The sequence below is a fragment of the Oryzias latipes genome, chromosome 5 (genome assembly GCF_053564925.1).
Source record: "Oryzias latipes strain Hd-rR chromosome 5, Olatipes_Hd-rR_3.1".
NCBI lineage: Eukaryota > Metazoa > Chordata > Actinopteri > Beloniformes > Adrianichthyidae > Oryzias > Oryzias latipes.
Genome location: NC_136241.1, coordinates 7,336,390 through 7,362,021, shown reverse-complemented (window position 1 = coordinate 7,362,021; position 25,632 = coordinate 7,336,390). Strand labels below are relative to the sequence as shown.

Below are 25,632 nucleotides of genomic sequence, written 5' to 3'. Positions count from 1 at the left end.
TTTTATCTATGTCTTCCATGATGAGAAAAATGCCACAACAACATGTTAAAAACACAATTTTCATTGGAGTGGGTTAGGGCTGCACGATATGAGGAAAACTTGCGATATGCGATATTAGTGATCAATATTGCGATAACGATAAATTTGCGGTACATAAACAAATAGAAAAATAAACAAAAACATCATTCCCATTTCATTGCAACAGTTTAAAAATTATACTCCAAATGACCCTCATCGACATGGGGGACAAACGTCAGGGTGGCTAACCCTGGTCCTCAAGAGCCTCAACCCTGTCTGTTTTCCAATTCTCCCTAGACTGCTGGATAATGATAACCAAAATCAGGTGTGTTCAGTCAATCAGGATGTGAAATCACTTGAGTCAGCCAATCAACAGCAAGCTGGTTAAGGAGAGCTGGAAAACAGGCAGGGTTCAGGCTCTTCAGGACCAGGGTTAACATAATGGGCCTCCATCTGATTGGTCAACAATGGGAAGGCGTCCATCTGATTGGTCAAAGCATAAAGGGATTTATTTGATTCGTTAAATGCTTCAAGCTGCTAGAAGATTGTTTTAACACATTTTGGGTTTGCGATTTATTGCGATATTCGCCGTCTTTTGCGATATGTATATTGCAGAGCTGGATATTGCGATAACGATAAATTTGCGGTATATTGTGCAGGCCTAGAGTGGGTGTTTAATGAACATGGCCTAACAAACAGCATTAGAAATAAATTCAAGAGAGAATCAAGCATGTGCTAGCTGCACAGTGGTGTAGTGGTTAACACTATTGCCTCTCTGAGTATCATGTCTCTGATGGGTCTTTTTTGTGTGGAATTTGTATGCTGTCTTTGTGCATCAATGAGTGTTTTTAAACTTCGACAGTTGGAAAACATGTTTCATGATGGATGGATGGATGGATGGATGGATGGATGGATGGATGGATGGATGGATGGATCTACCAGGGGAAAGTATGAGCACCCAAGTACCAGCAGAATGTAGCTGTTTTATTTAGGTCAATGACAAATAGCATAAATCAAATGAAGGACTTGGTTTGGGACAGTCAGAATCTTTAGACAATGAGGTCTGCATTCCTACCAATTTTGTAACATGACCCGCCCTGGCATGTTGTCATTGGCTGGACAGACCTGGTCCAGGTACTCAGCCATAAGTAGTGAAAGTACTCGTGGAACCGGAAACACCAGCTTTGGAGGCGTGAAAGTTACCACCTATGTTGTCTGTAGACTGACTGCATGTATTTTAAATCTGTCAATATTCAATCTAAGAACATTCCCTATTATTAAGGCATCTGGTTGGCAAGTTTATAACTTGAACTACTTGCACTACAGAAAAAAAAAACATGAAAAAGATGATGAGTATCAAGAAGATGTTTATAGAAAGGTATCAGGCCAAGAATGGTTATTAACCAATTTAATGTAAGAGCTGTCTGTTTCTCTATAGAAGTCTATGCGATTTTGGCTTCTTGGAGCCACTTCCTGTTTGAAATGCCAGGGGGGAGGGGTCACTAGATCCAGTTCTCAGATACAATCAACGTTGTGACTACAGCTACACACACACAGACACACACACACAAACAGCAACGTTGCCTGTTACTACCCAATGAGCTGGCCAAAGGTCAAAACGAAGCTGGAAAGAAAGTCCTGAAGGCAGGTGACTTTCACACAGTAAGGCAGAACAAAAGACAACAAACAAAGCGGCCTCATGCAACAGCCATGCTGCAGTGTACAAAAATGCAGTAGTCAGGGGAACAAATTAAGACAGGGCAACTTTATAATCCATTCATTTTCAATCATTAATCATTTGCTTTACTTGTTGCAAAATGTACTATCACTAAGTCTGCTTCAACTAATCGGTGAGCTGCTTATCAACTTTCCAGGTGTTTCTACTCAATGACAGGGCGAGGTGGCCCGGCTTCTCTGGCACAAACACAATCTATATAAAAACGTTATTTCTAAATTAAAAACTAAAAGAAAAGCCCGCTGTCATGTTTACATACAAACACAAACACAGGCAGCAGGTCTGGAACCTTCCAACAGAAAATCACACTGATCCACGGCTGCTTTTCTCTCAGCACTTCCTCTACAACTGCCTCTGCAGACACACCTGCTCTGCATACTAAAGGAGAGCCTGCACCAGCCTGACCAGCTCACACAGACACACACCCAGACACACACCCAGACACACACACACCCAAAACACATGTGTGATATGGTAAATGTCGTGAATGTACTGTAGTGATTTTCTACTTTCATTAAGGCCCAAAGTGCTTTACAGTCACACACACACACATACACATCATCATCACACACTCTACCTCCATTGGTGTGTGAATGTGAGGTTCTGTGCCTTGCCTTTTGATACACAAACTGGCCAGAAAGGAACCAAACCTGTAATCCTCCAATCAGAGGTCGACCACGCAGGTGATAAAGTAGTCACCCTACACACACGAACACCCCACCATCACACACACACATAGAGAGACACACACATCCAGGTGATGACACCCACACACAGACAAGCCTTTAGCACACAGCAGACAGTGTGTGGCTTGTTCTGGAAGCAAATGCTTGTGTGTGGGTGTGAGATGAAGAAGGTCTTTGAACGATAAACAGATGAAGACAGAGAAAAAGAGATATACAGGGGCAGCAGGAATGCATGACACCACACCCATGTCTGCAGTCACATGACCGCAGTGGAAAAGGAAATCCCAACACTGCAGAGGCGTGGACACACAACACTCCTGACTCACACCAGTTAGATTTAGTGTGGAGGATTGAAAAGCTGTGGACGGAGACAGGAGATTCTGCATCAGCACTCCTTCATTTGACTCCTTCTACGCTCAACATTGTTCAGTTGTAGCATAAAATATAAAACACTCCCTTTTTCAGTTCATTACATCAAAGCCCAGAAGTCTGCCAGGCTCCTGACTACAGTACCCATAATGCTCCAGCAAGCGTTGCGCTTTCTGACTTTGCCAAAGTTGTACATTTTATCAGATTATTGAGCACCGTGTAAAACAAAAAAACTGTTCAAGGTCAGTAAGAACAACCAGAATTAATACATATTAATACAATTCTAGTCAGCATTTCCAGGGGGAGGCGGGACGATGACGTCAGTGCTCACTCTGACTTGTAGCACCGTGTTTGCGGGCAGTCGAGGGTGCTTTGTTACGATGTTGGTACAGAGGAGGCTTCGGAACGCAGTCTGTCCGGCTGCTCAGTGACCTGCCAGACTCAGGAGAACCATGTTTCCTGGGAGAACTATGTCTCCGAGCAGAGGAGCGGTTTTAGGACGGTGTCTGGGCTGGCGGAATGCAGAAATGCTGCTTTGGGCAATCCAGAGAAACAATAATGGGAATTTGTGTTTCCAATGGAATCCAGACAAATTAAAGGCTGATGTTATTCCCACATATTTACGTACAGCCAAGATGCACAGTGCATCATCAATTTTATCTGCATCCACAACTAAATGTTGTTGGCTCGTATTAGCCTAATCCTAACCTTTCCTATGGGTCTGAATAAAGCATTGGCCGCATGGATGTAAAAAATTATGAGCGAACAGACCCTTAATAATATTCATTGTTGTTTCTCTTTCTGCTTTTCCCATCAGGGGTCACCACAGCGAACAAGTCGCATGGTAAACTTGCCAATGTTTTACGCTGGATGCCCTTCCTGACGCAACCTTCTCAAAGCAACCGGGCTTGGGACCGGCACAGAAGTAGAGAAGGGAACAGGGAGCAGCCCGGAGTCGAACCCTGGTTTCACGGACGGAAGGCGCCACAAACCAGCACGAGCTAAACCGGCTCCCCACCCCCTTAATAATATTCATAAACAATAATAAAAACACATGTAGAAGATCAACTACTGCTGTTTCCCACTAGTTTTGCAGTTTGAGGACAGCTGCCGCCTCCCTGAAGAGCTCTACAACAGTTTTCGCCATGCTAAACTTTTGCCGTTTTCCGGTTAGGCCAATAACGCAGAAGAAGTGTGAGCACTGACCCCATCGCCCCACCTCCCCCTGAAAATGTTGGTTGGAAATGAATAATATGACACTTTTTGCGCTGTGAATGTGAAAACTGAAACGTAATCCCCTCTTTGCAGTATCGCTTTAATTATGTACAGAATAAGCGGAGTTGAAGACAAAAATGAAATGAAATGAAAAAAAAAAGTTTCTCTTTATATCTTTCTTGGCCATTTTTTAGAAGATGAAAGATTAGCCGTAAAATCAAACCACCAGAAAACTGACTGGTTTTTGCTCCTTTGTAAAGCAAATCTAATGCAATCCCCCATTTTGGAACCTTTTGGTCCTGCAGGCTGGCATTTGGGTCATGTGACTAAAACTATCAATTAGATGAAATGTATTCACGCTGTTTACATTTGCGTTCCCATATGATCTAAATGCTGTACACAACAGTGAGACAACACCTGGTAAAAACCAAAAAAAGTCTGTTAGAACAGTCATGGAGATTGTATTGGTTGTACGCAGTAGAAATTTGGGAAAAGGCCAACTTTAACTACGCTTAAGAAAACTCTGGGTTTAGACTGAGTTACAGGATTCAGAAAGTGAAGCTTGCATGCATTTATCTATCCTTCTCTTCTTTTCCTTCTGTTCTGAAGGACTTTGAGGACAGTCCTTTGAAGTGTGTCAGCATCTCTGCAGTGAGGACCATTAAAGTTAGCATGGATCGCTAACTAAGTAAAAGGACTGTTTGAGCAGGGCTAACCTGGCTCAGATCACTGAAACTGCTCCTTTGGTTGGAACAGCACGGCTTTGGAAATGTTTCCTTTGGGCTCTGAGCCTTCTATCAGCCACTGCTGCTGAAAGTTCTGGTCTACTTTTTTCTGGCTCCTCTGGTAATCACTTTATAGCAAGCCTGTAAAGACGTTAAATAACCAAATCTGGTTTGGTCACATATCCAACTAAACCCTCACAAAGGTGCAGCCAAAAAAGTTTGAACTAGTGCAGTCAACTGTTTGAAGCGTGAAAAAACATTTCAGTGACTCTGAAAGTATCTATAGCGTTCAACAACAGACACACATAAGGCCTATATCGAGGTTTCATTCAGAGAAAGTGAGCGGTATGAACTCACCTCTGATTGGCAGGAATCCAGCTAATTCTTGCGTATTCACCTTCATTTGCAAATACTGCAGTAAGAGGGAGGAGAGTAACTAGGCGTGGATGTATTCTCAGATGACGAGAGCAGATTAAAAGAGAGATTGACTTTTTTTCATTAAGAATATTTAGGCCTTATGTTTCCGTAAATATACAGACTTGGTCTCGCTGAACATATTTTCATTTTACAGCATCGAATTATAGCGATGGTGCTATAATTACAAACTATCTCAATCAGTTAGGTCCCGAATGCCCTGAACGTGGACCAGAGACAGTCCACAGACGGTCCAGAGATGGTCCAGGTTAGGTCTGGTCCAGAGGCAGCCAGCTCTACCAAAGTACAAGCAATTCACCATTGTTGGATTTTTTTGTATGCTGATTAATGGAAGATGCAGGCTGTCCCACAAAAATTGTGGTTATTGCAAGATCTCAAATGCAGGTGAAACGGGCTGAACACTGACCCGATAAGGTTGTGAGTACCACGGGGAAAAGTGCTGCTTAAGAAGCTGAGACAGTTTCAATTAATATCAGTGAAATCTGAGGCTTTATGGTCGTTTTTTGAGGATAAATACAACAGAGGGAGCATTTATTTCACCCAAACGGAATGTGTCGGTTGAAACATGTCAGCTATGTTTGAACATAACTCGTGTCTGATAACAAAAAAAACAAGAAGGCAAAAGTGTTGGTGTTCAGTTCCTTCCTCCTCACTGCCCTGCTCTAACTGTAATCAACATTACCACTAACACCTGCTCAGGTGCCTTTCTATTGCCTTGCTCAGCAACATCTCTCTCCCAGAAAATAATTAGCCTTTTCTCAGCTCTCCAGCCCTTTTTGGCTATCCCTACCGGGTTCTGCCCGATCCTAACTCTGATTTTGACTCTGCTTAGTCCTTGCCACTTTTCTGGTGTGATAGACGCTGTTGTGGACTCTTCACTTGAAAGAAGGAATATGAGAGACTGAGACTCTGAGACTCCTCTGGACTCTGGAGGAATCCTGAAATTCTCTCTTCCTGGACTCTTCTTGAGATGGACTCTGCTGAGACAGACTCATTCCTCTCTGAAAGATCTACATTCCTCCAATTTCACTGCATGTTCTGCCCAGCTGAATCACGGGCTGTGTCTAAATTCCCACCGTACCCTCTAACTACTATATAGTGTGGCACTATATAGTGCCCTGGATTTTTAAAGCAATTTGGACACCATGCTCACAACTTTTTTTTTTCTTTTTTTTAAACGGCAGATGGGACATCATCGATTTCATAAAGCAAAAATTTAATTCATATGAGCGTTTTGCGATGATTGTTTATGAGTCCACTCTCTTCTGAAGATAAAAACGTTGAGGGTTTATTAAAAGAAATACATTTAACTACATTTTTTTGACAAAAATTGTCCTGACGCAATGCATTGTGGTCTATATTCGCCGATCTAGTGAGCATCATTGCACACTAGGAAACTTCTGGGAAATTTCTAGGGCACTGGATTTTGGAATTGTAGATTCGGACAACACTACAAAATGACGAACGCGCTATATAGTGCACCTTGTAGTGAGTTGGGAAGGAATTGAGACACAACCTGAGTGATGTCATCACTGTCCCTTCAGTGTAGATCAGGGGTGCTCGTTACGCCGATCCCAATCGACCAGTCAATCTTCAAGCACATGAGGGTAGATCGCAGGCCAGCAAAGATAAATAAAGAAAAAAATAAAACAAAACGTGCCTCCGCAGTTCCCACCTGATGAATCCGAGCCCACTAACAGTGTTTTCCTTTGGCACGCGCTTCAAACGGAGCCAGCAGCGCTTAAGAAATGCCATGCTGCTCCCATTGCACGGATTAAAATGCCAACTTGATGACAGCTTAACTCTTTATATGTTCAAATTGTTTCCTCCCAAAATAATATTCTTTTGGCAAAAACAGAAACAGGTTAGGTGAGAAAGCACAGACAGATGTCTGTAGTTAAATTAGCTACAGGTTCTGGTCCATTTGGATCACAAAATGAGGTATAAAGAAACTTTTTTCTGCCATACAGAAGTAGAAAAACATTAGTGTCCCAAGTCACATATCCTCAAAATAAAGACTGCATTTCACTGAAAACACACCACATTTTTCAGCTTCATTTTCAGAAAGCGACAATGGTTTTATGTGTTTCTGCTCCTAATCTAACAGGAATGTTAGCACATTGGCATTGTAGTCAATATCACGACTATGTAAAGCTCACTGTCAGCAGGAAAGTCATGAGTCAGCACACAATGACAAAAAGAATAAAGCAGCAAATAAAGAACATTTAAATAAAGCTTCATTCGGCTTGATTTGACTAATCACTCTGTTCACCCATGACTGCTCTGCTATCCATCCCACAAACATGGTTGTGAAGTTTGCTGATGACACCACCCTAGTAGGTCTCATAACGAACAATGATGAGACTCACTACAGAGAGGAGATCCAGCACCTAACAGGATGGTGTGCCGATAACAACCTTGTCCTGAACACCACCAAGACCACGGAGGTTAGTGTGGGGCGGCCGTGGTGCAGCGGTCGGGCGGTCGACCCATGATCGTAAGATTGCAGGTTCGATTCCCGCCTTGCACGCCCATGTGTGGAAGTGTCCTTGGGCAAGACACTGAACCCCACCTTGCCTTTGGTGGGAGGTTGGCGCCAGTGTTTGGCAGCGGAGCCGGCATCAGTGTGTGAATGTGTGTGTGACTGGGTGAATGGGACTGTGACTGTAAAGCGCTTTGGGCCTTCGAAAGAAGGTAGAAAGCGCTATATAAGTATACGCCATTTACCATTTTGACTTCAGAATGTCCAACGTTAAGCACCTTGTGTCTAGGGGTGCGGGCAGAACATAAAATAGAAGGAAATGACCCCAAATGCCAAACAGTAAGCCCTCAAAATCCCCAAATTTAATAAAGCTGCCAAGACCAATGCCTGTACAAATAATAGAAGGGTTTATTGTCCCAAATATAAATATGACAAAAGGAAAAAAAAATGTATCTAACTTCCGAGTGAACCCAGGCCAAAATAATAAACAAAACTGAACTAACTCAAATGCCATATGCTCTGATGTTAAATAAAACAAAAGAAAAATAAATGACTGAGTCTGACCTGTCTCCCTGACCCTTAACCAAAACAGGAGAAAACAGTCACAAACCATAATGACAGTTCACCCCACTTGCTTTAAAACAAAAATATCCCGATGAAAGTTACACAAACTCCTTCCCCCATGGGGCAGTGGAGATGCCAGGTATTTAAAGTCCCCATCCTCCAATCACGTGCAGTTACCAATCTTCCTCCCTCCAATCCTAAACCAGCACCAGTCACTCATCCTCCAATCCAGGGCAGCCACAAGGCCTTAGAGCAGCAGAAAAATAAAATAAAACAGAGAACCTTCACACATGCAAAAAGAACTTTCACCCCCTACACAAACAATAGACAAAACAACAAATATAAAAAATAAAAAAAACATACACAAATACAACAAAGGTCGTAACACCAAGAAGGTGGCACACACCCCTCTATTCATTCGTGGGGAGGAGGTGAAGCGGGTAGACCACATCAGGTTCCTGGGGATCCACCTCACTTCTGACCTCACCTGGTCGCTGCACACATCCCACCGGGTGAAGAAGGCTCAAAAGAAACTCTTCTTCCTCAGGAAGCTTAAGAGGAATGGACTCTCAACAGAACTAGGAAACTTCTACAGAGCCACCATAGAAAGCATCCTCTGTCTGAGTGCTACGGTGTGGTACTGGAGCCGCACTACTCAAGACAGGAAGGCCTTGGCTCGGGTGGTGAAAACCGCACAGGAGATTGTGGGAGGACCTCTCCCACAACTCGACTCAGTATACGACAGCCGGGTCCAACGGAAGGCTAGTATACAGCCAATAGTATATAGTGCATAGCTGCAGACCCCTCCCACCCGGGACACCAACTGTTTGTACCTCTTCCCTCTGTAAAGAGATACAGGAACATCAGAACTCACACCAATAGACGGAGAAACAGCTTCTTCCCAAGAGCTGTGAAGTCCATCCACCCCCAGGCAAAACATTGGGATTGTGAGGATATACAAGCATTTCAAAAGTCAAATATTTGTCTTCCTCAGTTGAAAAAAACACTGTCTTGTCAAACACAAATGCTAAAACTAGGGGAGATTTTTTTGGATCAATCAAATACACCGATTATGTCTTTCAAAATCTTAATATGTAACTTTTATAAATTTGTGGTTGTGTTCAACGTTGTATTTACCAAAACAGCTACAGTAAATCGGAGTAAAATAAGAAATTAGAAGAAAAAAAAGATATGCTTTAGAATCAATCTATCTTGAAGGTTTAGAAAATCTGAGCCACATCTTATATTCATTGTCAGTCAAAGTGCTGCCATTCATTTAGAAAGAGTTCTTGTCCCCAAGATTGAACACATTCTTAGAGCAGTAGACCCATTGTGTTATGTCTGTCAAATGTTGAGAGTTCAATTTCCGTACACGGCACAGCAAAACACTTATAGTTGTAGTGTTTAGAATCTGTGTGTGTTTGTGCATTTGTTGTTCCAGCATGTATTACAATGATACTCAGTGCCTAACCAGCAGAATTACTCAGCCTCAGATGTTTGCAAGAGGAGCATCTTGTGACTGAGAGCAGAAGGAAAAGAACCCTCAGGCTAGTGATTGTTGGGCTGAGGACCATTTTGGACAATGTGTCAGCTCAGCTCAGTTATTTTCCACAAAACCAAGGAAGGTTTGTTGCCAGAAAGCATGTGAATGCAGAAAACAAGCTGGTTGTGCTATGAATAAGCCAGAGGAGTTCATGTGAAGCAGCCAGTGTACTAATGTCATACAATGAAGTGAAAGAGTTATGCATCTGCTTTAGGTACCAAAACCTCCAAATAAACAGCAGCGTACTGGATCTGGAGATTCAAGTGCTGGGAGGCCACACTTAACTGCTGCTAGCCCTGAACTGGTCTGTGAAATCTGGGATGTGGGGGTCAACACCAACAAAGTTGTATTTTCCTTCTGGTCCGCATCTGCACTACTTCAAAAAGATGAAACCTCTGTTGACCTCAGTTTCCAAAAGGCTGTTGAGTGTTGAAGATCTCCCTGATGAAACACCCACTAACACAACGTCATGCAACCCTGGCGACTGATTTGGCAACAAAGCAACAAATGCAGGTCTGCAGTTCAGGTAACTGCAGCTGAGCTTCAGCATCAGAACCACAGAGGATCTGGGTGCTCACTGTCCTTCATTAACCCTTGTGCTATCTTAGATGACCCCACCCTTACATTGACGTGTTCTCCCTACCATGACAAAGGTGGATAAAGGTGGAAAGATTTCATGTAATCCATGGACACCAGTGAAGATCACAAATCATTGAAGAAAAAAGGTTCAGCGCACTGTCTAGTGGGTCTAGATGACCCAACTCTCAACGTTAAAGTGCCTAGAATAGCACAAGGGATACTTAGATCATTAGATTAAAATCATTCAGTCTAGAGAGAAGAAGATGATTCTAGTGGGGTACAAATGATCTGAACATCCGCTTTCTGACAACGGCACAGTTTGTACTTGCTAAGTAAATGATAATCAACGCTTAAGAAAAGAGCATACACATAAATACATATATATGTTTGTGTGTATACAATACAGTTGAAAAGTTTGGACACACATTCTCATTCAAAGAGTTTTCTTTATTTTCATGACTATGAAAATTGTAGATTCCTACTAAAGGCATCAAAACTATGAATGAACACATGTGGAATTATATACATGACAAAAAAGTGTGAAACAACTGAAAATATGTCATATTGTAGGTTCTTCATAGTAGCCACCTTTTGCTTTGATTACTGCTTTGCAAACTCTTGACGTTCTCTTGATGAGCTTCAGGAGGTAGTCACCTGAATTGTCTTCCAACAGTCTTGAAGGAGTTTCCAGAGATGCACACATGCAAAGACACATGCGTATGACACCACAAAAACATACACACTCCCAATGACAAACACACACAAAGATACATACAAACACGTACACACAATGACAGGAACACAAAGGACAGACACATGCAAAGACACGCCCACATTCAAAGACACACACAAACACACTGTCACACACACACAGAAACACACATGCAAAGATACATGCATACAAAAACACACATACAAGTACACATGCAAACACACACAAAGCATACACATGCAGACTCACACAGACATGTGACCATCCACACACATTTGTACACACCCACACTGGTGTTTTGTTCTGACTAGGGTTGGGCGATGTCCCCTAAATTGGCCGTTGACGATGTTTGCCGTCAACCATCGGGATGGACGATGATATCGTCGTGGGGGGGCTATTTTTTTATTTTTCGTTCTTATATAATTGCTATTCGTTATTTTACGTTATTACTTTATTTATTTTATTTCCCAACTAATGACTCATCTGCAATGATCCAGTATAAACTGAGGGAAGTGACTTTAAAAAAAAAAAAAACAAACAAAATAGACAAGATGTGGTCCGCTCCCGCACTTTTCACAGTTTTGTGTTTGAGGGGAAGGGGGGTGCTTTGTTACATGAGCGGTGTGTGTGGGAGATAGGGTTGGGCCGATGGACGATATCATCGTCCATCGTGATGGGTGACTGACATCCCGATGGAGAGACCACCATCGTGATGCCACGCCCCCGCCACGTTGCGCGTCGACACCATAAGCCGCTGTTACATGTAGAAAATATCCTGATGGGATCAATGGTCGGATTAGAATCCAACCGTGTAGATGGGCCCAGAAAAATGTTTTCAGAATATAAAAACGTTCACTAAGGTCACAATTTCGGTCGGAATAAATCATTCGCACATGCGCAGTATTCGCACATGCGCAGTTTGAAAACCGGAAGATGATACAACTTCCGCCGAGCGGCTTTTTTTCCAAACTTTATTGAATATAACAATTCAATACAAAACGATAACAGCGCCGAGCGGCTATATATATTGACATGTCAGCTCGGTAAAATACGAGATGATCTTCTAAACGTGCTTTTAATAATGTTACGGTTATTATGAAACACCTGTTCGCTCATCATTTGAATTTTAATCCGTGTGGTCAGTGCTTTTTCTGAACGTAGCCAGGATTAGCAGTATGCTAACACGGGCTAACAACATTAGCTTTGGGTGGCGCTGCATGCTGTGAATAACATCAGCCTTTATTTAGTCGGGACACGACTGGAAACACAAATCCACGTGATTGTTTGAATGTTTTCTAAGGACTGAGCGACATTTCTGCTTTGATGCTTAAACCTCTGTGTGTCTGCTGACGATCTGAGCTGTGCTCAGACACACTTTTAGACCCGGTTCTGAGTTTGATAGCTCGTCCCCCTAGAGCTGCGGGACGGATCGCAGTCTTAAATCTCCCACACATACCGCTCATGTACCCCCCCCCCCCCCCCCATCAAACACAGAGTTGTAAATCCGCACTCCGCCGGTCCACTCCGCCAGTTAAGTGCGGGAGCGGACTACTTCTTTTCTATCTTGCTTGTTACTTTTTCTGTTAAAGTCACTTCCCTCAGTTTATACTGGATCATCGCGGATTAACCATTAGTTGGGAAATAAAATGAAAAAAGCAAAATAACGAATAGCAGTTATATAAGAACGAAAAATGCAAAAATACCCCCCCCCCCCCCCCCCGACGATGTCATCGTCCATCCCGATGGTTGACAGCAAACATCGTCAACGGCCAATTTAGGGGACATCGCCCAACCCTAGTGGGAGATTAAGGACTGCGATCCGTCCCGCAGCTCTAGGGGAACGAGCTACCGAACTCAGAACCAGGTCTAAAAGTGTGTCTGAGCACAGCTCGGATCGTCAGCTCACACAGCGTTTTAAGCTTCAAAGCAGAAATGTCGCTCAGTCCTTAGAAACCGTTCAATCACGTGGATTTGTGTTTCCAGTCGTGTCCCGACTAAATAAAGGATGATGTTGTTCCCACATGTTTACGTGCAGTGCCACCCAAAGCTAATGTTGGTAGCCCGTGTTAGCATACTGCTAATCCTGGCTTCTCTCCGGCTCCTTTCATAAAAAGCACTGACCACACGGATTAAAATTCAAATGATGAGCGAACAGGTGTTTCATAATAACCGTAACATTATAAAAAGCACGTTTAGAAGATCGTCTCGTATATTACCGAGCTGACATGTCAATGTATATAGCCGCTCGGCGCTGTTTAATATTGTTTTGTGTTGAATTGATACATTCAATAAAGTTTGGGGGGGGAAAAAATAGCCGCTCGGCGGAACTTATATCCTCTTCCGGTTTTTCAAACCCTACTGCGCATGTGTGAATGATTTATTCCGACCGAAAGTGTGACCTTAGTGAACGTTTGTTATATTCTGAAAACATTTTTCTGGGCCCATGTACACGGTTGGATTTTAATCAGACCATTGATCCCATCAAGATATTTTGCACATGTAACTGCGGCTTATGGTGTCGACTCGCAGCGTGCCAGGGGCGTGGCATCACGATGGTGTCTCTCCATTGGGATGTCACTCACCCAGGCACAACCCTAGTTCTGACCAACCTTTAAAAAACATGTTTTTAGACACGCATGACCAGACTCGGACCAGACACTTTGCTAAGATTCAACAGTCAATCATGTGAGTCGTTAGAAAACCAGCGCAGTGATTCCACTCCGATGTAACGTACACAGCTCAGGAAACTAACGTGGAAAACTGACAGTAAATTTGGTTTCTGAAGTGCAGCCAAGATTTTTCCTGCAAGAGGAGCAGGCAGGTTTCTGATCCTTTGATGTTTTTTTAATGTTTGAAAGATTTCTTCCTGTCCCAGTTTGAATGGTCTTGGCTGTGACAGCAATGTTTTCTCACAGTGAGCAGTGCTTGTGTGTAGTCATCATGAATATTTTCGGCTACACCCAGCTCTGCAACACAAACACGGCATTCCTGTAATCCCATCACCCGTTTGCAGACCAGCACGGCAGTCTGGCCGGCACAGAGACAGGGTGCCTGCAGCTTCTTAACCAGCAGAGGTCTGGGTCACCTTGGCGATGCAGCAACAGCAGGGAAGGGAAGAGAAACAACACACAGCAGGGACTCTGTGCAGCCGCAGCAGTACAAAACACATAGCAGTGAAGACCTGAACATGCTCAGCTATTATATAAAATAGAGCATATATTCCTGCAATAAACAATGTCACCATGTATGCTCAAATGTCACTATGAGGTTAAATGTTCAGTCATTCCAGGAATTCGCCCCCCTTTCCTTCTCTGTGATGAAGGTAAATCATTGACTATATCAGAGAAATGGACTAAACAGGTGTGATGTCACCCATTGAAATGCCAGCGAAACCGAGTCAATTTAGTCGCCATTTTTCCGGCATATGGACGTCACCTTGTTTGAGCCAGATGACAGTGTCTGGTCTGAGTCGGTCTGAGTAAAGGTTTTCTGTGGCAACTACTGTCACCAATCATAGGTGAGCTTGTTCAAAGTCCACACTCCACTGAAAGGGGCTCGGGAGAGCCCCACCCCCAACTCCTCCTCCTAGCAACCCAGAATAAAAAAGATAAATTAGCTTTATTGAAACTGAAATATACTGAATTCATACTAAATAAAGATTTCAACATTTTTAGTTTAAGAAATTCAGGTGTGAGAGTCTCACTCAAACCCCCAAAACAGATATTATAAAACTACAGCAACAACAAGAAGTTGGGCGTGGCCTCCAATCTGTCCCTCTCTATAGGCTAGTCTGAAAGACTGCAGATCAGATTAGGTCCTGAAAAAGTAGTACAATCAACAGTGGTACAATCACCATATACATATATCTTGTACTTTTTAGCCAGAGAAAAACTGTTCCACTTCAGTTCCTCTGCTTTACTCACACATATGACTTTTATTCCTCCACATCACAGTGTCATCTGCAAACATCATGAGCCACTATAATTCCAGTCTAACTTAATTTGTCAGTCTGTCCATCACCACAGGAAACAAGATCATGATCCTTGTTGCAGTCCCACCTCCACCTCCTCTATCGCACCAACAGAACATCTCCCAACTGTCTTCAAGCCCTGATCCAAGTCCTGAACAACTCCAATGTTCTTCTCTACAGCTCCAGACTTCTTCCTCCAAACCATAGCTCCTCTCTCTGGATCCTGTCCTAGACTTCCTCTAAATCTACAAGGACACAATGCAGCTCCCTCTTACCTTTCTTTTCTTCTGCAGAATCACCCTCAAAGCAGATATTTTCATCTGTGCTTCTCTTTGCATGAAACCAAGCTGGCGGTCACAAACGCTGACCTCTGACCTCAGTCTAGGTTCCACTCCTCTTTTTTATAACTTCTTGTGGGACTCATGAGCTTTACCCATTGAGAACATTCAACATCATACTTCCAACTTTCTGCTTCAGACTCATCACCAGATCTGACAATTTAGCTGTGTTTACATGGACTAAAGTAATCGGAATAAACGCCTGATCAGAATAACAATGTGTCATGTAAACACATCGTTCAGAATACTCTGCCCCAAATCTTCTTTCCTATCGTTCTGCCGATTGTTGATCCCATCGTGGTGCATATAAACAGTTTATTCTAATTGTGGGTCACTCTTGTGCTGGTTTTACATCATGTGTAGATGGTGTGGCGCTCCAGAGAAGGCTTTGGAACGCGAACAGTAGCAGCCAGCGGCTCCGCATGAGTGAAGCATGTCTCTGAGCAAAGCCTCGTAGCTTCGTGTTTGTGGGCAGGGGGAGGGTGCTTTGTTACGGTCTGCGGTCCAGAGGAGGCTTGGGCCGTGAGCGAGCTGCCGGACTCAGGAGAACTGTGTCTGCCGGTAGAACTGTGTCTCCGAGCAGAGGAGCGGCTTTGGTACGGTGTGTGGGCCGGCGTGTGCAGAAATGCATTGGGCAGTCCTGAGAAACAATCATGTGAATGTGTGATTCATTGAATCATTCAGGTGAATCATTGTGTTTCCAGTGGCATCCAGACAAAATAAAGGCCAGTGTTATTCCCACATATTTACGTGCAGCCAAGATGCACAGTGCAGCATTAACCGCAAGAATTTTAACTCCATCCACAGCTAAATGTTGTTGGCACGTATTAGCCTAATCCTAACCCTGCTTCTTCCGGGTTTGTTCCACCAAGAATTACACACTGGCCGCACAGATTTGAATTATAATAATAACAAAAATATAAACAACAATAATAACAATAATAAAAGCAAGTTTAGAAGATCATCCGTATCTGTATTTAGACCTTAGAAAACCAACACTGCACTTCCTGTGTACAAAGAAAAGCAGTGCTGTTTAGGAAAAACTCATATTTGAATACTCAGAATAGGAAGCTAATAGCCAATACCTCATGGCAGATCTACGACTGTGTTATTGTTTACACCTAAACACACTGGAGAGGATGCATTCATTTTCCATTCAAACGTCACCTTGTCTGGTTTTCCTCTAAAAATCAAGTCAGTCACGGCCAAAAAAACAACTTTCATATCCAGAGCTTTAGCCTTTTTCTGAGGTGAAGAAGCAGCAAGTATCAAATGGGAAGACATGAGCTCAAACTCTCCAGGACTGGCATGCAGGAACTGGACTGAAGGGTCGCAATGAGCTAAAAAATCTGGTGTGGGTTCTTAGGCAATACCCTTTGTTCTGCTGCCCGTCTTGGTCTCCCTGTGCCTTGAAAATACAGGAAGGGCATCCAGCAGAAAAACTCTCTGCCAAAACCACCTTTGCTGTTTTACTGTGGTGACCCCTGACAAGATATGCCGAAAGGTGAACAACATGCTGCACCTGTTTAATTTTATAAGAAGGAAGTTATGTCCTGGCTATTGCCAACAAAATAACATGGCCAACATGCAGAAAGCATTGGGCTCCCACTTCCTGTCGTTTTTCACACTCCCCACCATCTGTTCAACTCCCTCTCTGACGGATGTCTTACTCTGAGTATAGCATGTGTCTTTTTGTGCACTAATTCATTCTGTCAATAGAACCATAGCAGCGGTTTTCATTTACTAATCAATGTAAGCCCACTGCGGCAGGTAGCACCATGTCCCGTTCAGGTCATCTGGATAAAGCTTCTTCAAGCTGACCTATTGTGTTTAGAATTACAAAGTCATCCCACAGGTTTCTTTCGTTAAGGTGCATATTTTATTGCTGCTGTGAACTTTTGAAGTTTACTAAGGAAACTAATCAGGCTGTTGCTATGCTGACATGACAAGGATCCATTTATAGAAAATGCAGGAGACCTTTATTTTTTAAATTTAAGTTATCCCAGGGGTATACATCTGAAAAAACAGTGAGCAGGTTTCTACTTTATGGAATGTCGGAGGTTCTCATTTATCCAGGTGATGTTACAGAATAAAATATGGTAAGATCAAGACTTGCAACACCTAGAATTTGGTCTGATTGTGTTAAGTCACTGAAGTGGTTGAAACCATCAGAGGGGACTAAAGTTTTCAATTACAAATTAACTAATGATTTTTATTTTACAACAATGAAAAGTTAGAACCGATCATTTACTTTTTTCTTTTTTTACCAATTATTGCCACATATGTCTGGTCATTTCTGTAGTGTTTTGCTTTACCAGAGTTTTAGTTAAACAAAGATTATTTGTCATATTTCTTAAATTTTAACAAACGGATTTACTATGAAGTGTTTAACCTCTCGTGGGTTAAAAACTCTAATCTGTGTTACATGCTCGCACTGGTGCAGCATTTCTATTCTGTCATCTTTATCAGCAGTTGACACACGGCGGAGGAAAGCTGCGTCCACAAGCTCAGCACAAACTCCAGCCTAAATAAGTTTATCACAACCACTTCCAGGAAGGGAGTGACTGCTGTTTCTGCTTTTCCATGATACAAACACCAAGGTTATCGTGCCAACAAGCAAGACACAAATAAACCAATGTCCCTTTTGGCTTTCTGTTGTTAAATCAGAGCAGTCATAGATTCATGTTTAACTATTTCTTCATTTTTTTTACTCTTGTTAAGCTTGAACTCATTTATTTTTTAAGCACTCGACTGTTGGAAGTTTATAATTTGCATAATGATAGAGGAGAGCACCAAGTATTAACGGCAGTGCGACATGTGCTAAACCAGTATAAGGTATTTCACTCGCCTACCACCACTTTTAAACAGATGAGAAAAATCTATACATTATTTTAAGTCATTGGGCTATCAGCAGTCAGGAGTCAGTTTCATTGCATGCATCACATAAACAACTCAGATAAACATGGACTCGAAAGCCACAGTATGGTGGAGGAACCTGAATCAATTTGAGCAACAATAGCTTTTTAATCAGGAGTGGACAAGTTTCACTTCTTTGAAATGAAAATAGAACTTTACATATATGAACTGATACAGTGATTTGAGACCGTCAAGTTAATGTGATCCTCTGCTTTTGACACAAAAAATACTGCAGTTATAACCATGTCCATAAGTGTTACCAAAATATAACACAGGACCTTAATACTTTAGCATTACCGATGATACTGACCTCAAAGTTCCTGGTAACTTTTCAGTCCAGTTTTATGCTAAAGAAGCAAGTGCAGAAACCCCAACATCAGTCAAAGAGCATAACAATTCATGAAAAATGGTGAATGCTACCATTTCTGTGAACCCAACTTCTTGATTACAGCCCATCCTGGAAATGACTTGTTCGAAGATTCCCTCAGAAGTTTCAAGATCCCCGCTATACTGGTTTTGTTACGGGAGCATTTTTATCACCTCTGCCGTGTCTCTGTATTGTATCCAGTGAAAGAGTGGAAATCAGAGCAGTGCAAAAACAAAAGCTTATTTGTTTGAGTGGGAAACATAACAAGAACACCTTAACAGTTCTGCTCCTCCTATATCTGCACTTTAAAGAAGTCTCCTCTCAAAACTTGTCTAGTCCAGTGTTTTTCAACCAGTGTGCAGCGGCACACTAGTGTGCCGTGGGAAATTGCCCTCATTCACTGATCTAAAAACATTTACCATTTCCAGGATTTCAGCTTTTTGTTTATCTAAACAAACCCTGATAAAACACTGAGAAGTTAGGAATATGAAAGATTGTAAAATACTTTGTGTTTATTTGATTCTATTAAATACATTTTGATAAGAATGACAGTACCGTGATTTAGCCGCAGCTTAAGCTCCGTTTTAGGAAAAGTCCCGCCCCTTTAACTGTCTCCACCAATCATTCTTGGAGTCTTAATCACATGTCGTCAGTCTGACCAATCAGAAGTGGTTAAAGTCTTCACTTCCTTGTTTTGATTTAGCTCATAAGTCTCTCAGTTCTAACAAAAATACCAGCTAAAGCTCGTCTTTAGTGGTGTAGCTTTCTACAGAATCCGGTGTCAGACCGTGGAACAAGTGAAGAAAACAATGAAGCTCAGAGACGCTTGTCTGTCTGCGGTCGGCGGATTTTTCCACTACATCTCCCATGATGCATTGGCTTAAAGGGCCAGTGTCCCAGCGTACAATGAGTAATCCGCGTGAAATGTCTAGAAACCTCAACGAACAAACAAACAGTTTTTAAATCTTCTAACTTAACTTTTATTACATCTTCTAGAAAAAAAGCTGCAGCTTCCAGCTTTTTCTGCCACAATTATCACAAAAATGCATGTGAGATTGTGGAGGGAGTGTAGATCAATACAGACTATGAGCTTTTCCTTTTTCTTTTTTTTTGGATGCTGGTGTGCCGCGGGATTTTTGTCAAGGTTAAAGTGTGCCGTGGCTCAAAAAAGGTTGAAAAACACTGGTCTAGTCTGTGTTCAGTGGGGGCTCACGTGTAAAAATTCACTGCAGGATTTTTTTAAGAAAAATTAACCAATTCCAATTTGTTCATACAGTTCAATGGGAAACCTTTGCACTTAGTTTGTGCACAAAAAGTGGTAGTCCTCAAGGAATATAATCTGAAGTGCCACTTTGAGACAAGGCACAAACTACAAATGACTTGAGCAGAAAATTGAGAAAACAAAAGATAAACAAATTATTTCTCGGACTGGAAAAAAACCAGTCTGTTTTTACACGGAGCAAAAGAGGTTAGTGATGCCGCCATCAAAGCAAGCTACCTAATCACTCACCAAATAGCATTATCATAGAAGCTATACAGCGAGGGCGAGTTCATCAAAACATGCACACTGAAGACTGCAGAAATTGTGTGTTCATGGAAACTACAAGCCTTTGTCAGCATCAGCCTTTCAAGGAATTGTGTTGCAGAAGGAATTTCAGAAATATCCATTGGACAGCCAACTGAAACGCAGAGTGGTGTTATTTGTTGCATTTTTTGTCAATATTTATCAGAGCACTTATATTACTGATGTCACTCAACTGGACATATTTACTTGTGGTGTTGATGAGACTTTGACTTTTACAGAGGAGTTCCTGAAGTTGATACCTATGTTAAATTCCACCACAGCTGAAGACATGTTCTGTGCTGCCGTTGGTGTGCTGGACAGAGTTGGTGTGGACGGGTCTTACACTGTCATCCTGGCTACTGATCGTGCGCCCTCAGTGGTTGGGAAAAAGACAGGTGAAGTGACAAAGTTCCAAAAGAAGGTTAGAGCAGCAAATAGAGGTGTAGAATTTTTACATTTCATGTGCTGAAAGTCCCTGAAAGTGGATCACGTCATGGAGGATGTCTGTACTGTTAATTTCATCTGAGCCAAAGGTCTAAATCATCATCAATTTGACTGCTTTCTCAGCTATAGTGACATTATCCATCACCTGCCATGAGTAGAAATAAGGGGGTTAAGCCGAGGTGCTGTGCTGAAGCGCTTCTTTGACCTCTGAGGAAATTAGACAGCTCATGATGATAGAAGGCAAATCTGTTATAGAATTAAAATGCAAACAATGGCTACAGGAGCTGGCATTCATGGTGGATATTACAGAACACTTGAATAATCTGAATAAAAACGGAATAATTGTCACACAGTATTATTAAAGCTGATGTTGTGGGAGATCCATTCATTTTCTAAAACCATTTTATCCCCGACAGGGTCTCAGGGCTGCCAGAGTCTACCCCGCCAACTGCTGGGCGAAGGCGGGGTACACACTGGACAGATTGTTGGTTTGTCGCAAGGCCACACACCCCTAAACACTCACATTCACACCTATGAACCAATGAACCTATGAAGGGTCTTCTTGTTATGAGGCAAGAGCGCTAACCACTGTGCCACCGTGCAGCTCATTGTGGGAGGTGCAACTTGCAAAAAGTAACTCTGCTCTTTTTCCCTGCATGTATGTGAAGCCAACCCTGCTGCTTACATGTCACTGTTTAATGAGAAGATGAGGAAGTTTGGGAGACAATTTCAGGTCTTCAGCAAACTCTTGTTCTTACAAATTTGTTCTTCACGCGGTTGCGGCAGGACGCCGTAGCTCTGCTTGCCTCCTTTTACACACGTGCCAGGGAAGAGCCGGCTTAAGCACACACACAGACACTCAGTGTGTTTAAAAAATTCAGCAGGAGCAAATCTTAGTTAGTTTTGATATACTTTTCGGGCATAAAACAGATTCTAAAAATCCATCAATCCGCATAGCTGATAGCTGCAGTTTAAACAAGGCTTCAGCCATTTTGGAAACAATGTTGTGAGGACCCGTGGCTTACCCCCGCCCATGGCCACTAAGTCTCATGGGAAGTGTTGATTCCCACACCATGAGTTAGGGAGCTGTGAAGGAAAGTGAAACTCATGTTGTTACGGTTTTTGTGTGTTGGGCTGCAATGCTGTTGTAATCTAGCGTGAACAAACTACTCCTCGACTCACCCCGACTTAATGAACCTGTTAAGGGCTGTGACATATGCGGGGCCCAGATAGCGTTCTATTGCAGCCAATTTAATGACAGCTTCCCTCTCACCACCATGCTCCATCTGGCCCATACTTCTCTCTCCCTTTCTCACGCCGTCTTCTTCTACGCCCCACAACTACACATTAGGCGCACCGCCTCATAGGCCGCCCCCTACAGTTCAGAGAAAATTTAAGACTTTTAAGTGCGCCTTATAGTCGCCTATAGTAAATACTTCACTATTCACTATATATCCGTTATTTCTAGAGAATCCTCAGTTTACATTTTATGGCCAGAATATCAATCTTTCCAGCTTCACACCAGACTGATCAGGACCTGATTTTTGAATTATTGTCACCTTTTTACATCTCTTGCTACACATTTCCTTTTTTCGTTTAAGCCACTGCCTGTTAGTGTTTATCAGGCCTTTAATACAAACTGTAACAGGCAAACAAATGAGATTACAGGACTAAATTGAATCCTTGACTTGTTTATTTATAAATTACTTGAAATTGACGAAAACTGATCCTAATTAGATAAACTGATTGGATGAAATGTGACCGCACAGGAAATCTTATCTGACATGAAAGTGGCGGCTCAGAAACATGGACCAGCATGCACAGACGCATGACTGGTTGTTCTTCTGAGCTGCTGTTGTGAAGTGTGTGTGTCTGCACAAACATCTGGATAGTCACACAATGAGGCCTTACATAAGTGTGTGCTGAGAGGATTTTCTCACATTGCGCAGTTAAGATCAGCGTGTGTCCATGCAGAGCTTGTCCATCTAGAAGTGTTAGTGACTGACCAGAAGACAAAACGAGCAGTAGGGTGTCTTCAGCTCTAGTAGGTGGCTTACCAAATGCTCGCCCCTCTAGTTATTTCATCATTTAACAGTTAAGAAAGCCTGAAGCATCAATATCCAAACTCTCTGCAGAACAACCAGCAGGATCCCTCTGCACATGGAAAATATACAACGAAGCCTGCTGCACCCCAGCTTTATTCACAAATTCATCAGGATGTAAAACAGGCAACAGTTTATCATAATTTCATCAAGTTGGCATGCAGGATCCTTTCTTTATATCCATTTTAATTGATATTACCTGTTTTCTTCTGTTTTTATTTAAAACACGTTTTTAAGACAGACTTTTTTCAAAGTGAGTCAAGTATGTAAAGAAGGAAGAATACCTGTTATGCCAATCTAGCAGATGCAGCTGTAGGGCTGCACCATATAATGAAATCTCGCAATATACGATATTAGTGATCGATATTGACGAGATCATTTGGAATACATGAACAAATAGCTAAACAACCAAAAACATAATTGCCATTTCACCGCAACAGTGTAATTTAAATAAGAGTCAACACAAGTTAAATTACACTCCAAATGATCTTGTTGGAACGGTTTGAATGGTTATAAATACTAAAAAAAAAGTGCTGCCCCCCCTGCATAAGACAGTTCACTTGAAGAGACACAACGTTTACTTCTTTGGATGACATTTGGTTGAAGTCTTTTGTCAGTTGAAAGATTCACTTGGTAAGTAAGGTTCAGAGATGGAAGCGGTGAAGACGTGAGTAAGCAGTAAACAGAACATGTTCTATACTTCCTGTAATCTTTGGCAGTAGTGGCTGGATGGCTCAGTAGGCTGTGTGCAGGACTGGCACATGGAAAACCAAGGGGCTGGAAGTCTGGGTTCCCCTGTGCTGGTCCCCAGCCCGAATAAAACACAGGACAGGGTTGTGTCAGGAAGGGCATCTGGCTTAAAAAATCTCTGCCAAACAACTTGTGCGAATTAGAGGAAGTGGATTTACCGTGGCGACCCCTGAAGGGATATGCGGAAAGGTGAACAACAAGCACAAGTGCTCTTGGAGTCTGTTCCTTATGTTACTTTTGCCTCAAATAATTACAAAAAAAATGCAAGAGCTTCCTGGTTAAAAGGATAAAACCTCAAATGCTCAAACAGATAAATCTAAGTAGTATATACCAATAGTCCTCCATCCTTTAACGCCTGGGGAGTAATAAAATAATAATAAAAGCCAACAGCTCGATCACAACCATGAGCACCGAGGCTCTGTCAAGCATACAGATCTGAAATATAGGACCAAGCCACTAACAGCTACACTGCACCCATTAATGTTTGATGATGGCTTACGTAAGACAAAGTGTTTGCGGCTAGATCTGGTTCAGGGATTCCGTCTCCAGGGGGGTTTCCACGTGTCCCTGATTTTTAAAGCAGTGTTTAGGCTGTTGTAGGAGTAAGACACTTCTACAAGTGAAGGGCTGGTGTCACGGTGGATGTTGTCCTGAGCACCAGATATGAGAGCGTTACCAATACATACTAAATTAAAAATTGAGTATTTAAAATGAATAGGTCCTCTACTTCTAAAAGCTATATGCAGTGGTACCAAAAAATTCCCTACAGAACTAACAATCCGCAAAATAAATACAGCGTCCAAACGTCCAACTGCTTTGCAAAACAAATTTTCCTCACATAATATACCAATCATTTGCCACAAAAGAAAAAATCGAATTTCTTTTATGTATACCTTCAGCCAGTTGTGCCTTCTGTGGCTCAAAAGGCCTTCCAACATGAGCCTCTGAACTGTGGGTGAAATGCTGGCAATCCTGTTGGCAACAGATTGGTGGTACAACTGTTTTGATGAAGATGGGCAGGTTTATGTGTCGTCCATTAATAGGACAGAGTCTCATCTTGTCAAAACAGTACAAACCTCTCTTGGACTACTTCAACAACTACACCCAGTTGCAGCAAAGCAATGGAAGAGAACATTCAAGCAACCCCTCGCTTGTTGGCAAGGGTTTCCATGCCAACAACAAGCAAATGTAAATTAAACCATAAAAGGTGGAGGAGAGCTCAGCTTTTAACAAGCTGAGCTTTGAATTGTAGCATGTTAACCCCAATTCATTTGGTAAGTGTTTTTCCTGGTGTTTCCTCTCCTTGGTAGAGCCCTTTCTTCATTTTTTCTTAATTTCTTTATTTTTTAGGCAACATGGATAGGATTACACAATTTCCTATAGAGTCTAAAACTTGTTGCATAACAATCACACTGCTGGAGCAAATTGTGTAGATTTTGCAAGGTTTAACAGAGGCAGGATGTTATTGTGGTCGTCAGAACATTCATTTTGCTTGTAGGTTCATGTTGACTCAGTTATTTGTCCTGTTTTAAGAACCCATGTTTGTGGTTTGGAAAATAAATGGAGACATAAAACCATACATAGCAGTAATGTTCTCCGTATGAAAGGATATTTCAATATACATTTCTGTGTGTATATGTGCGGTTACAGTGCATCTTTGTGTATGCATGCATGCAGGTGTGTGTATAAACCAGAGCACGTGAAATACAAAAATCATAATGCAGAGAATATTAAAGAGTGATAGCGTCATGGAAGAAAATGTTTCGAGTATGTTATTTGTTTAAGCAAATGTACAAGAACAACCATAAATCAAGACTTGATGTAGTCACACTGAAATCTGGCACTGGGTATGGGGTAAATACTTGTCAAGAACTGACCAAAATGGCTAAAAACTATCAAGTTTTGAAAAAATCCTTTAAAGTCATTTCCAAATGTTGATATACAATGTGTTTTGGTGGGTTAAAATCAGTAAGCTTGATTTAGGTGAAACATAAACCCAATGACTTAGTCTGAACTAAAACTTAAACTCTGATATGTTGTGTTAACATTTTGTCCCTATTGTGCTTGTTGCTACGAAAGCCTGGGAAGAGTTAACAACCCAAAAAATAAAACCAAAAT

At 42.1% G+C, this 25,632-nt stretch overlaps 1 protein-coding gene across 6 annotated transcripts in view; it reads right to left on the bottom strand.

The window, feature by feature from the left end:
- LOC101172706 (plasma membrane calcium-transporting ATPase 2) overlaps positions 1-25,632 on the bottom strand; it is a 90,455-nt gene that overhangs the window by 59,752 nt on the left and 5,071 nt on the right. The gene's annotated exons all lie outside the window — the stretch shown is intronic.